Source organism: Pinus tabuliformis, chromosome 1_2 (genome assembly GCF_031772625.1).
Source record: "Pinus tabuliformis cultivar Carrire ecotype Pingquan chromosome 1_2, CPIR1, whole genome shotgun sequence".
NCBI lineage: Eukaryota > Viridiplantae > Streptophyta > Pinopsida > Pinales > Pinaceae > Pinus > Pinus tabuliformis.
Window position 1 is genome coordinate 1085523286 of NC_142298.1, and position 13910 is coordinate 1085537195.

The 13910-nt window shown below is 41.0% G+C and overlaps 1 pseudogene; it reads right to left on the reverse strand.

Moving 5' to 3' along the window:
• Positions 1 to 280: 280 nt before the first annotated feature.
• LOC149209935 (sucrose synthase pseudogene) lies at positions 281 to 724 on the reverse strand (annotated as a pseudogene).
• Positions 725 to 13910: the final 13186 nt, after the last annotated feature.

Consider the following 13910-nt stretch of genomic DNA (forward strand, 5'->3'; position numbering starts at 1 on the left):
CATGGAGGGGATGGATGTGAGGATGCCTGGGAACTTGGTAGGGACCCTTCTGCTTGTGTTGGGAGGCCCCCTTTCCGCATTGTGTTCCTGCAACAATTTCCAAGGATTAAACTTGTTTTTTTTCTCTCTGTTTCTTCCTTCTTTTTCTTTCTTGCTTTTCCTGTGGCTTTTCCTGTGATGGTTTGCCCTAGGTTTTCTTTCCCTTAGCTTCCTTACCCTTAGTTTTCTTCTCTGCCTCACTATCTTGCTTCCTCATGCTCTATTTTGGCTTGTGCACTGATCAGAATGGGAATTTTGTATATGGTTTCCTCCCCAGAACGTGGAGGACAGTATCCCTCAAGTGTTTTTTCTTTGCAAACCATTCAACTAGTCCTGTCATGTTTTTCACTCTATCGAGTCTTGCCATAGAAAAGATAATGGGATTTTTACGGTCATTCAAAATACACATGTGTTCAGCTGTCTGTTCAGGATTGAACAAGAGTTCCTCAATTGAACCATGTAACGCAGTAAGACGATGCTGCTTCTCTGTATAAGGGAAATAACTCTGCATGTCTGCTCCAGGAGAAACAATGTTGAACTTGGGATCAAAAACATCAATTCCATGAACCACACGATAAAGACCAGGAAGGGTGAAAGCAGTGTGGCTCTCATACTGGCCAACAGTATCCTTGCTTCCAGCAATCTCTTGATATGTGCTAGTGATAATAAAATCTGCATGATTCATTGCAATTAGATCTGTAGTAAACTGGCAAGAGAAATGGTATTTTTCTTCATATTTTTTCAGTATATGTCTAAATCTGAGTATTTGGTCTTCTCCAAAGCATGGGCTATGTTGCACTGAAGAAAATTCCAGGCAGCAATAAAAAAACGGCTTTTGAATTCATAGACAGACTTGCATTTACATTTTCCCTACCCCCTCAACACGTCGAATTCACCAACTTTTGAATTATTTTCATGGGAAAGTTATGTTCAGGCCTACCTCACGGAGAATTGCCACCCTCGACGTGAACAGTCCAAGCTTCTTCGTATGCTGGGTCTCCTATAGCGCAGCTTCCTGTAGAAACGCCTGTAGAGTGACCTTGCGCCTCTGAGCGAGCCTGATACGCAGCAGAATATCGAAGACAGGTAGAAAAACTCAGTGGAGGACAATAGGTTAACCGATTGTGCACACTTCAGTTGAGGATGTGGAAAGTGCAGATGAACAGCAGTTCGTGAGTTTCAGCTAAGCCGTCTTTAATTGCTGCGTGATTTGTGGTGAGGTGGCAAAAACATGTGCGCTGGCTTTTTTCGAACTGCAGTGATGTTATGAACTGCATGTCTTCTTCTATCTGTTAATCATTTGATGTCCTGTGCGCTGGAGTTCAACACGTCTACCACTGCCTGTGTTTTTCAACTTCCACGTGAATGACTATACACGCATGCTGCGTGATTTTTGCCTGGATGAGTGCAATCGAATATGGCTAGCTTCCTGGCTGAATCCCCCCATCTCATTCGTTCATGCAGTGCTTAGATTAGATTCATGCAATAGAGGAACAAGTTTTAGTCACGTACCTGAAGTCAAATGGTTGCTGTGAGGTGCTTTTTGCTGCTGCATGCATCTGTTTCGGTGGTTGCATGATGGATCCTTTGTGCTATAAGCTCTTTGCTGTCTGATGTGTGGTTATTTTTCTTGTGCAGGTATCCTCTAGCCAGATCTAAGCTGCAGGAGTTTGTTTCCACGTTCAGATCTGCACCCTCAAGCTGCTGCTGCTGAATTTTCACAGGACCAAAACTTGTTTTCGCCATTGCTCCCGAACGATAGATCGGATCGATCTGAAACTTGTTGAGCATGTTCCTATCATCATGATGCACCTCCCATAGCAAAATCGAGATCAATGGATGCACAGATTTCGAGAAAAATGGAAAATGGCTGAAGATTTCAGAGATCAATTTCTCGGAAACCATGCATCAGAATCAGCTGAAACTGCTTGGGTAGGTTACTATCACCCATATGCATCTCCCCATGAAACAGGTTTTGAAATGGATGCACGGATATGGAGAAAATGCAAAAATGGCTGACAGTGATGGAGGTGGATTTCTTGGAAACTGTGCATCGGAATGGGCTGAAACTGCTCGGGCATGTTGCCATCATCCCTATACAATTCCTTGTAAAACGGTTTTTCAAATGGATGCATGGTTTTCAAGTTAGGGAAAAAACAAATTATGTTCTATGTATTTTTTCTTCAAAGCATTCTGCAAGTTTTTGCATGGAAAGAAAAGCTGAGCTTGGGCTGTGATGCAGGCATGGAGATGATGGAGGAGGAGTTTTAAGATTGCAGGAGGACTTCTGAACCCTTGCGGAAGCTATCGTGTTCGCCAAACCACCTTTTTGCAATCCATTTTTAGCTTCTTGTAATTTCTACAGGAACTTCCTGTAGAAAACACAGTTTTCATAAAAGAAGCACAATGAGGTGGAAAAAATGATGGAAAAGGGTGAGGAATGGAAACATGGATGCTTGTAGGCATAACCAACAGATTCCAAGCTTTAGATTCCCTTCCAAAATCAAATCTGGCTCGCCTGAAGGTTCTACAGGATGTTTCCTGTAGAAATACAGAACTTCCTGTAGAAGGCACAAAAACTCCTTTGTCTTTGTTTTGAGTGATCCTCCTGACCTGCAATGTCCTTCTTGCAACCTGCAATTATCCAATGGAAATTAAGTTTATTTTATTTTTTTTCTCTTTTTTTTTTTTTTTTTGAAAAACAACTAGGGCGCCTCATGGAGGTTTTCACCCTAATTGCCTGCCCTGGGCGCCTCCAAGGGAGGTTTTCATCCAGAGATCTTATTCTCTTTTCTCTTTTTTCCCAACCCATTGACCGCCTCATGGAGGTTTTCAATCAAATAGCCAATCTAAGGCGCCTCCGAGGAGGTTTTCGCCTTAGATTTTTATTTTCTTCTTATTTTCATTTTTTCTCTTTTTTCTACCCTACCCTACTTGAAAAACAAAATCATTTTCAAGTATAAGAATACTTCTAATGGAGCCATGTGCACGTCGAGATTAGAGACAAAATGATGTGGAGGCTTGAAATGCATGCTTTGACAGCTATCCGGATTTCAGAGACCAAATGATTTGACTTTGAAGGGATCAAACATAGCTGAGGAAGAGAGTACTGCTGCAACTTAGTGACTATCTGAAACCATATCTCAATATAGCTCTGATATCCTTGGTTCTTTCGCTGATCTGGATCATGTTTCATGTCACCTTCTATCATGACTTTCTCATCTCCCTCTGTTTGATGATATTTCTCTTGAATACATGGAAGATTTGATGGTAACCATGAGGGAGCTTTCTTGATCTCTGCTTCTAATGTCTTCTCTTCATCAAGTGTAGCCCAGGGTTCTTTGATCTCTTCTTTTGAATCTTCTTTTGCCTTTGGTCCTTCAATGTTGTCAACATAATCTCTGCTTTGCAACACTCTTCCTGAGCTATGGTGAAGATCATTGAGCTCAAGAGGAGTCATTTGGACATGTTGTGTCCCAGCATTGCAATTGTGTTGAGCTACTCCAATGGACAGGTTTGGAAATGGTGGTATGGGTAGCTGAGTGGGGGCGTAGATTTGAGATGGATGTGGATGGGGTTGTGGTTGGGTAGGCATTTGGGGTTGCCTTGGTGGAGCAGGAGGCGATGGTTGTGGACGAGCAGGTGGTGGAGGAAAAGAAGCGGGAGGAGTGTTGTATTGGGGCCTCCACCCCTGATGAGGTGCATTCCACTGAGGCTGTGGCTGAGCATAAGAGTGAAACGAATGAGCAGCTGGTTGGGCATAATATGGATCTATGAAGGAACAAGGAGGAGGTGTGAACCAAGAAGGATGAGCAGGGGGACCCCAAGAAGGCATGAAAGTGGCTTGATAGGGGTCATAATAGGTCTCGGATGTCCCTTGCAGTTCCTGCTGATAAGATCTAGGTTCATGTGGCCTCCTTTGGTTCATATGGTAGAGTGATTCAGTGGCTCCTTTTTCCCTCTAATATGCAGCTTTGATTCCGGGCAAGGAAGGGCACTGATTCATAGGATGGTATTCTTCACAGACGAAACACACTTCTAGGGAGTGCATTGGACATTCATCCCTAGGATGCTTTCTAGTGCACCTGGGACAAAAGATGGCCAAAGCCCTCTTGGCTTCCTCTTGCTTCTTTTGGATCCACAAGGTATCCAATTGCATGGCAAGAAACTGCCTCATATCACTCTTGAAATCTTCCATCTGATCTTCAAATTCGTCTTTGGACAAGGTGCTGCTCCCAACATTTCTGCTTGTAGCCATTTGCTCCAGAGGAATGGTTTCTTCTTCTTCTTCCCTTGAGGTTCTTCAAATATATCTTGCTGTCCACCTAAGGATTCTTTAATCACAGCCATCGAAGAAGAGAGAATGTTGGCTATGTGAAGCAGTGGGGGTGTTGTGCAATCATTTTTCTAACTTATCTCTACTCCTACAAGGCATGAAATGAAATCTTTTTGGTTGATTTTTGCTTTTTTCTACTTCTACCTGCAAAACTGAAATAGATTGAACTGCAACTAACTATCTTGCTAAAATGAAAATGCGGAATTGAAATGAAAGCAGGAAATGACTAATCTATTTTGCTCAAATGAAATTGCAAGAATGAAATGCTAGTCTACGCTTGCGGAATTGAAATGCTAATCTACGCTTGCAGAAATGAAATTGCGGAATTGAAATGCTAATCTATGAAAGCGGGAAATGCTAATCTACTTTTTCATAAACGAAATTGCATAATGGAAATGAAATAAACTACTTAGCAGAAGATTGTAGTGGAAAATAAAAGAAAAGCGGCAATCACCAATACTCTGACGCTTCCCTGGCAACGGCGCCAAAAAGATGGTGGGCTCCAGTGTTGATGCAATAATGTTGCAACTCCTGGAACTCCCTTCTTTAATTTTATCAACCCGGTAGTTCGTAACAAACTTGGAATCGACGGCACTGTATGCACAAGTACTAGCTCTTGCCGCAGCTGTCACTTGGTCAGCTGGCACAAGTCCGCTAGGGGCTTAAGCCAACTTCTATGAGCTCTTAGAAGAAGCTTTTTAACTGATGGATGAAAGCTAACTCAAAGGAAGCTAATCTACTTGCGGAAAGAAACTGAAAGCCAAAAAGGAAACGCAAACCCTAGCAAACCCTAATTTTACTAGCTAGCCCTACTGATGCAAGAAAGAGGATGCAAGCTACTGAAAGAGATGTTATTGACTTCTAGGAAGGTAAAATGCATGTGTCTAAGTTATCACTATCTGAAGAAAACATCTTTTTGTATTTTTGAATAAGTTGTTAGAATTATCATGCATGTGCTTTTAACTGTTTTTTATTGTGCAGAGGTGGATTGGCGAGAGGAAATGCTTGGAGGAGGTCGGGAAGGTTCAGAGAGAGCCTAAGGGGTCCCTAGCACCCTTCCAGAGAGTTTCACAGGGTTTGGCTATCAAGAAACCTCATTCGTGAGCTTCTACAGGAAGTCTACAGGGGTTCTACAGGATGTTCTGGAATTTCTACAGGATGTTCTGTGATTTTCTATAGGATGTTCAGAAACAAGATTTTGGAGGATGGATGGAGGAAGAAGGATGAAGGAGTGGGTATGGAGGTGAGATAAGGGTGTGAGGAGGTCCAAGACTTGGTGGATGGAGCTAAGGAATGGCGAAGATGGTTGGATTTGTTCAAGGGAGAGTGAAGCAATGTCGCACAAAAACTAGGGTTATGTGAGAAAATGTGGCAAACGTGAGGTAAGGATTCTAAGTAGAGGGTGGAGTGGATGGCTGATGGAGAATAAGCAGATGAAGGATTGGTACAGGTGCTCTGCAAGTCGTTTTTCCAATCTGAACCAACAAAGACTTGTAAATTCAAAGATCTAGTTACGTTGACCTAATTTGCTAGCTGTCAATAAAGAGAATGAATAGAAGTGTGACCTACAATGAAACCATGTATTTTAACTCATGCAACTAAGCAAACGAAATTCTGAACTTGTAACCAACTTCTACACATGAAGATCAAACACTAGCGATTGCATGGCAAAGCAAAACCAGTGTTTTGTGGGCAGCAAAGTCATCCTAGTCACAGCTCCTGATCCCACTGAGGGAGAGATGAAACCACAGATGTTTGTTGGCCCTTTTCTTGAAACTTTTTCTGTTAACAACCTATCAACTAAATTTGAGCATGAAAAGCTATTTTACTCATCAAAAACAACCTAAATAACAAAACAAGATTTAAATCTAAATAGCAGATTTTATTCTAAGAATGCAGCAAAGACACATGAAAGTAAACAAAGGAGGTACTGGGCGCTTGAGATGGGCCCAACCCCAAGAGCTACAGCCTCCTAAGAGAGATTTAGAGCTGGTGCAAAGCTGGATTCATCTTTATTGATCAAAAGAAATGTTACATTCCAAAAACTGTCCACAAGGAGAACTTGAAAATGTGCTGAAAGCAAAGCTAATCTACTGCCTAAAAATCGAACTACAAAATGAATACAAAATGACTATAAAGTGACTAACTACTGGCTAACCAAAATGAGGCCCTAAGCCTTCTTATTTATACAAATTGAGGACCCCAACAGTCCTCCTAAACTTTAGGGACTCGGCTGCCCAAAACTTGTAGTTAACAGCAGTCCTACTTGACTTGCTTGGCTGCCCTTGTGCTAATTGATTTGGTGGCCCTTGAACTCCAAGTTGATGGTGGAGAATTCGAGGTAAGGACCCATAAATGAAGGGGACACCTTCCTACAAATCCTCTCCCTTTTTCTCCCTCGAATTTGGCTGCCAAGTGCTCATTAAAACCTTCAATTTTGTCTCCAAATTGACCAAAAAGGCTACACAAAGCACACATTAGACTTGTTGGCATAATGACTAACCCAATTCACTCTATTAGCATAAATATAATAAAAAACATGCAATAAACTATTGAGAATGGTGGATTAAGTTGAATTAGGAGGTTGAATGAGCCCAAATAATTATCCATTTTTGGGGCTCATCAACCTCCGTTTCCACCTCCTCCTATGTTCTCCTTATTTCCCCTAAATCCCATTATTTCCATCTTCTTCATTCTTCTTTAAACCCCGCCTAAACCCTTTTTCGGGATCCCGGGCTTCTTTTTGTTTAAAACTATAAAACCCCGCATTAACCTATTTTTTATTTTAACCCTGGCTCTAACGTTTTAATCCATTAACGCGCGCATATAATAAAAGAAACATAACTTGGCGGGCCCGTACCTGTCACATCAGCCAACAAATATGTGCGTTAACCGTGACCGTCCGATCATCTCCCGCAGATCTGACGGTATCTGCAGCCCCCGCCCTGTGAACATGCACGTCCAATAACCTGCGGTGAAGTGGTTTCCCGTCAGCCACGTGTCGCAACCTTACTTGATCGCTCATGTGTATGTAAACCACCTTTCCCGTAAAGCAGTGCAGGGAAACCGCTTACCGCCCTTCCAGTACGGCTCCCCGCTCGTTAACTCACGATCAACTCCGCCGCCCGTCAGCCGTCGGATCTCCCTGATCATGATCCGACGGTCCACGATCCTCCTTTCCGAATTTCTTCCCGATGGCTTCCATAATCCAATCTGCACTGTTCGTTTACGTGATCCGACGGCTGCTATTGATCCCTGCGCCTTTGTGTCTTCCATCGCCTCCCGCCATCAGATCTAGGCCATCCATCTGAGCCATCCAATGGCCAACGTTCTTTCTCGGCTCTTCGTCCATTTTCGATGCATTTTTCAGAGTTTTTGGCTTGTCCCATGCACGCGAAGAAGGAAGAGATGATCCAGAAATATGCACATGAATTCCTCAGCTGCCACATTTAAAGAAAAGCACGGTCAAGGACGAGAAGGATGATCATTTTCAGCTCAATGACTGCAGCAGATATTGAAATGCATTCAAATCATACTCCACCTATTTAGGAAGGACAGCAAATTACTAGTAAATGTCATTTTGTCCATTAAAACAATCAAACTATATCAAAAGCCCATATCTAATTGTAAATGCGGTTGGTGGTCAGTTATGACCCCTCCACGCATGGGTCTGCAGAGATTTTTTGTGAACAAACTCTATATATACCCAAAAGAAAAATGTAATCAGGTTGATGAATGTTAGTCTGGTGTAAACTTCAACTTTTGGAGACTGCAACCATTGTGACACCTGCAACTTCTGGTCTTCATTTCCAGCTAATACAAGCTTCTTTTGTCGTTGATTTCTCACTTTCCACTTCTTCTTCTTCTTCCAGGCTATGCCTGTCATGTATTTATTCATGTGTTGTTGATGTTTAGCATTAGAAGGGCTGTCATCCCACCTTTGTGTTTGAATTTAGCATGTATCATTGAATTTATATGTAGGTTTTTGTTGTTTTAATGCCAGAGAGCTGTCATCCTATCTATGCATTAGGAAATAGATTTGCAGACCTTTAAACTGGTTGCAGTTGGCCATCACAGGGTCCTGTGCATCTGCTGGTGTGATTAGTATTCTCCATCATCACATTTTCTTTAAAATTGTGAGTAATTGGTGGTCTAAAGCCTTGTAGTCTGGGGGTGTTCACCCATGTCTGGGGTTAAGCATAGTAGAAGTGGTTATCTGGCTTGAATATGTAGCATTTCTTACATTCATCCACCATTTTACAACATTTCTGTTGAGTTTGTAATGTTCCCGAGCATCTCTGATATACAACCTAGGAGAGTTTCTTGGGGTGATAACAAGGCCAACCATACTTGTGGAGGCGACATGTTGTGTATGAGTCAAGGCCTCGCGTTGTCATTATTTCTTTGAATAATTCATTATATAGGATACCGGAGGTAGCCCCACCTACCGCCACCTCTTTGATCACTGCTAATAAAGGCAGCAAGCTCATCTCCCAGACTAGGAAATTCCTTTTTTGTCTGGTTCACTCCTAAAGTAAGGGGAAGATCGTTGCCACATCCATGACCCCCGCGAAGGGTTCCTCCATGCAACAGCAACAACAGAGGGATACATTCATGAAAGAACATAGGAACAACTTCTCCTCACCCATAGGGGTACCACACAATTTTCAGGTGTGCAACAAAGTCTGGTTGCATCGACAAAAAGAACAACTTACCAGAACCCATCAGAAGCTCAGAGCACTTCGACATGGTCCTTACAGCATTAACAAGGTTGTGGGAAACAATGCTTTGGAGCACAGTATTCCTCCATTCCTTCACCTGCAACAAGTGTTTAATGTGTACCGTCCTCGACCATGCTTCCCACCATTACTGGACACATCCGAGATTGGAGAACAGCTCACCAGGGACCAAGTTCAGCAGATGGAGGAAATCAACACAATGGGGACCATTGCTTCCTAAGGGGGGAGGAATGATCCAGGTGGATGTTGGTGGCTACCCACCTATCCCATTTGGACCCCCACAATTGTCTCTTTCAGTTTTTCAGTTTCTGTAATTATAGCACAATTTACTATTTTTAGTAGTTTTTTCGGGTCCTAAACTTCCGGAGCCGTTTTGAGGCCCTAAATGACATTTTTTGGGAAATCTGGGAGCAATATGGGTCCATGGATTTATGATACTCTTCCCAAAGTTGTAGTTCAAGTTGTAGTTCTCGGATAGATCTTTCTAACGAGCTATTGTACGCGTCAAACGAAGATCAGGTGCCAAAGTTACAACCCCGGGAAGTTGATGTACCAACTTACCCAAAATAGGGCCCACAATTTGGCGTTTCATCTTCTAGGGTTAGGTTTTGGGATGTTAAGGGTTTTCCATTGTTTCTCAACAATAAATAGGCCTCCGAGCCTCATTGTAACACAATTCAGAGGCATGTAGCTGCCACATCTCTTCTCAGAGATAAGCTACCATCGCCCTAGTTGGTTTATTTCCAATTCTATTTGTAAGCATATTTCAGTAATTTACATTAATGAAATGAAGTATTATTTCTGCTGCATCTTTGTGTTTATGGTATGTTGCGTTCCTGTTTAAATTCAGATCACCGCCCACCTTTGGTTTTGTGATGAAATCCTTTGTTAATCCTTTATCATCATTCCCGGTGGTTTTTAACACTATCGGTGCTTCACCCATATCGCAACTTTTTAAAAGGTTCCCATCTTCAGAAGTTTCGATTCTCTGATTTTCCAACCTTAGGATGTGATGATGCTCTGATATTCAGGACCTCTGATATGCGATGTGCCGGTATGCCTGACATCTGATATTAGGATGCATTGATATCTTTGGACCTTCGATATTCCTTCCTAACGCTTGAATCCTTGAACTTCAGCAGACCATATCCTTTGATCCCAAATTTGGACTTCAACATATCGTTGGAAAGCTTGTTCATAGCACTTTCCAATGGACAGGTTTCGATTTAGGCTTTGATTCCTTCTTCTTCTTGGAAAATGACTACAAAATCCTCTACTCATTTAATATTTAGATGACTGAAAACACATTTTGTAGTAAGTGACAACATTGGCTCCAATTGGGGACATTACCTTGCTGGAAAGGTGTTGAGAACCTGAAGACTAGTAGCCTTCACCATTGGGAATGGAGTCAAAAATATGATGAACATAGTGAGCTTATTTATATACAAATCCTACTTATGCATAGGGCTCAATTCACCCAAGTGAGGTCAACCTTCCAATGATACTAGCCCAGCATCTAAGTACTAGACCTTATGCCATTGTTCTCTTGAAAGTCAACAACTAAAACATGCATGCACCACTACCCCCAAACTGATATTTGATGCTCAACTCTTTTAATCTCCTCCATGAACCTTCTAGTTGGGCTTGGAATTGATATATATTGTTGCGGGCCAAAGATGTTTACAATAAGATTCAAACAGTGGAGTTGCCAAGGTGAGAGATCTTCAACCCACACTTCCCTTGCTCACCCAACAGAGGGAATGTAAAAACTATCATACCGAGAGAAAAATATTCTAATTCGTTCCCCGAAAATGGCGCCAGAAATATGTTGTATATTTTTCTATCTCCTGTCACACAATTGCTTTCAGAAGATATAGAAGCCTCCTAGAGACAACCTCTGGGTTGATAGGAGACCAGTGCCTAGGGCATCTGAGAGGAGTGCTTTTGAAGATTATCTAAAGGCTTTCTGCTGCACTCCATATGTCATGTAATTGGTTCAATATCCCTTCGCCAAGGTAAACTAAAGAAAACACATAGATCGAAATAAACATTGGTAGATATGGCTAATCTCAAAGAGAAATGTGTTGGTTCTAGTGGCCGACACACAACAATACACAGTTTAACATTGTTATTGTAGTATGTATGAACAGGAGGAAGGAAAGGAGGGAAATCGATGAAGAGGACTAGACATAACATAGAATCCTAAGCAACAATATCCAATAGAAATATGGAAGAGTGAGGAGTTGAAAATGCAAAAAATGTGGAGTGTGAATTAAGGTCTCAAGCTCTATGCCTCATGAATACATTTTTCACCAATTTTCATAAGTAAATATGTGCTTACATATAGGTATTGTAGGCTATCAAATAACACAAGTAAATATGTGATTACACAGGTACTGCAGGTTGTCAAATAACACAAGTAAATTTGTGTTTACATAGGTACTTCTCACTACTTAGCAGCATACATACAACCATGAGAGAGTGAAACTGGTAGCTTCATAACACAATTTCAGAAGAGGAAAGACATACATGAAATGATATACAAAGGGGAAAACATATTGCGCATTTCTCTGATTGGAATCAACCAAACTGCTTCATTAATCTTTGAAGATGGAGTCCAAATCACCAGTCCATTACATTTAACAATTGTATATGCCTGAGCACCTTATGAACAAGCAAATTGAACCAAAGTGGAACCACTCTCTCTGCAAACAGAGCTCAAAACTTACAAAAGCAGAATTCAGGCCCCTAGAATGTAGAAATTGAGAAACTATCTTAAGTGTTTCTTCCCTCTATTTATAAGGATAGGGGGAGATTTGAACAACAGTTACAAAATATCTCACCGAGCTCCAGCTGTCTCGCCATGCGAAGGTTCTACCGCCAAAATGATTACAATCGGATTTTATTCTGTTCTTGAAAATGCAAAAATTACAAAATAATAGACATAAAGAAAATTGAATGATGGTTGAGGAAAATATCTCCCTGCCATTCTTGTGATGGCCTCCAATCAGGCCACATCTTTTCCATGATGTTCCTCTTTAGTTTCTCGTTCGGTTCACCTGTCACTTTCACTTTATCTGCTTTAATTCCCCACTCTCTGGAGTTGGGAGTGATCAACTGTCAGTTGCTTGTCATAGAGAAGAAATGGAGATCGACCTCGCTAAGCAGTGTGTAGGTCACCTAAGAATTAATTTCTTAGCATGGAGCTCCACATAGGGTGGTTTTTTGCCATATCCACCTCGTCCATATGTCAATAAAGAAACCTTCAAGTTTTTCTTATAATGTGAGGGGACCATTATCTTGACTGAGTTCATAAACCTTTAACAACTGAGCACCAGATGTACATGATTCGCAACCACGGGAAGCAAGATCGTCGAGGCATTTTGAAAGGATTGAGTTATGCATTGTCATTAGGAGATTCCGGCCTATTGGCCCAACCACCTATGCATGAAAAATTTCTATACGAAGAGTATGTTACATTATTAAAGTCATGTTGTTTTAAAATGCACATGGCATCCTTGACATTCGGACAAAAAGCTAGTATCTCGGTTGGTTGTGACCAAAGTTTGCACACAAATATACTATTATAATTGCTCCCAAGAATCCATAGGATTGTTGGGTCGACTCAAGTCGAACCATTATTCTTGCTCCCAAGAATCTAAAGGATTGTTGAGTCGAAGCATACATATTAAAGACTAAGAATAGCACAATCTTGTTTGAACGATGCTGACACCAATAGCTGGTTGTTAATGAATTTCTATTTATATTGTTGTTTAGTTCACCAAATGTACCACTATTGTTGTTTGTTTAATTTTATAATTTATAAGTTTGTATAAATATGTGAAGCGCTTGAAGCACGAAACACTGGAGATACCTTGTTATTATTTTTACCGATTAATACATATTTATGTGTGTGTGTTAATATATGTTATTACATTTTGTGTAGCCATTTTGTATGGATTTTGAAGCTTAGACTTGTACTTGTGTTGAATGACTAAGAGCATAGAGGCACAATATAGCCTTGAGTAGGGGCCCACTCAAGGTTTGGTCATGTGTTTTTAATCTTTTGTTAAATTTGTGAGTATATTTATGTTGTTTTTCTAGCACATTAGATTTTAGTTAATTTCATTCCAAGTACGTGTGTTATTCTCTTTATAGATTGTGTGACTTTTATTTTTCAGACAATGTGAAGATTTATTTTCAAGAATATGTGAATGCATGGTTGTTTTAGTTAAGTAGCTAGGGAATTTGGTAGGCTACTCTATGAGCATGAGTTGTAGAACCAAGCATGGTAGAATCAAGTGCTATAGAATTACCCGAATTACACCAAGTGACATTGTGCTCACCCTTAGAAATTTTGGGAGACTATAGCTGATCTGAAAATGGGGCACTTAGGTTTCTTGTCTAACTTACAAGAACCTCTCCCACTTCAAAAGCTTATTTATTCCCAAGTCTTTATGATTAACCAAATGCAAAATTAAATATGTGCTTGAAATAAGGTGTATGCTTATGTTTATTGTTGACTGTTTATGTGTTTTTAAGCCTATTTGCTTGAACTGATATAACAGCAACTAAAGCGGTAGATATAATGTAGCAATAAAACAACACACATAAGACAACAATCTAATTAGGAGTTCACCCAAAACTCTTGGACTACGTCTCCATGAGCTCTAGTCAACTCAACTAGGTTCTCTGGGATTATGGCAGAGTCCTTTTACAAGCTCTTGGCTCACCTCCATTGTTTTACACAGAAACAATGGGTTTAGACACCATTTTATCCCTGGCTCTTGAAGCTC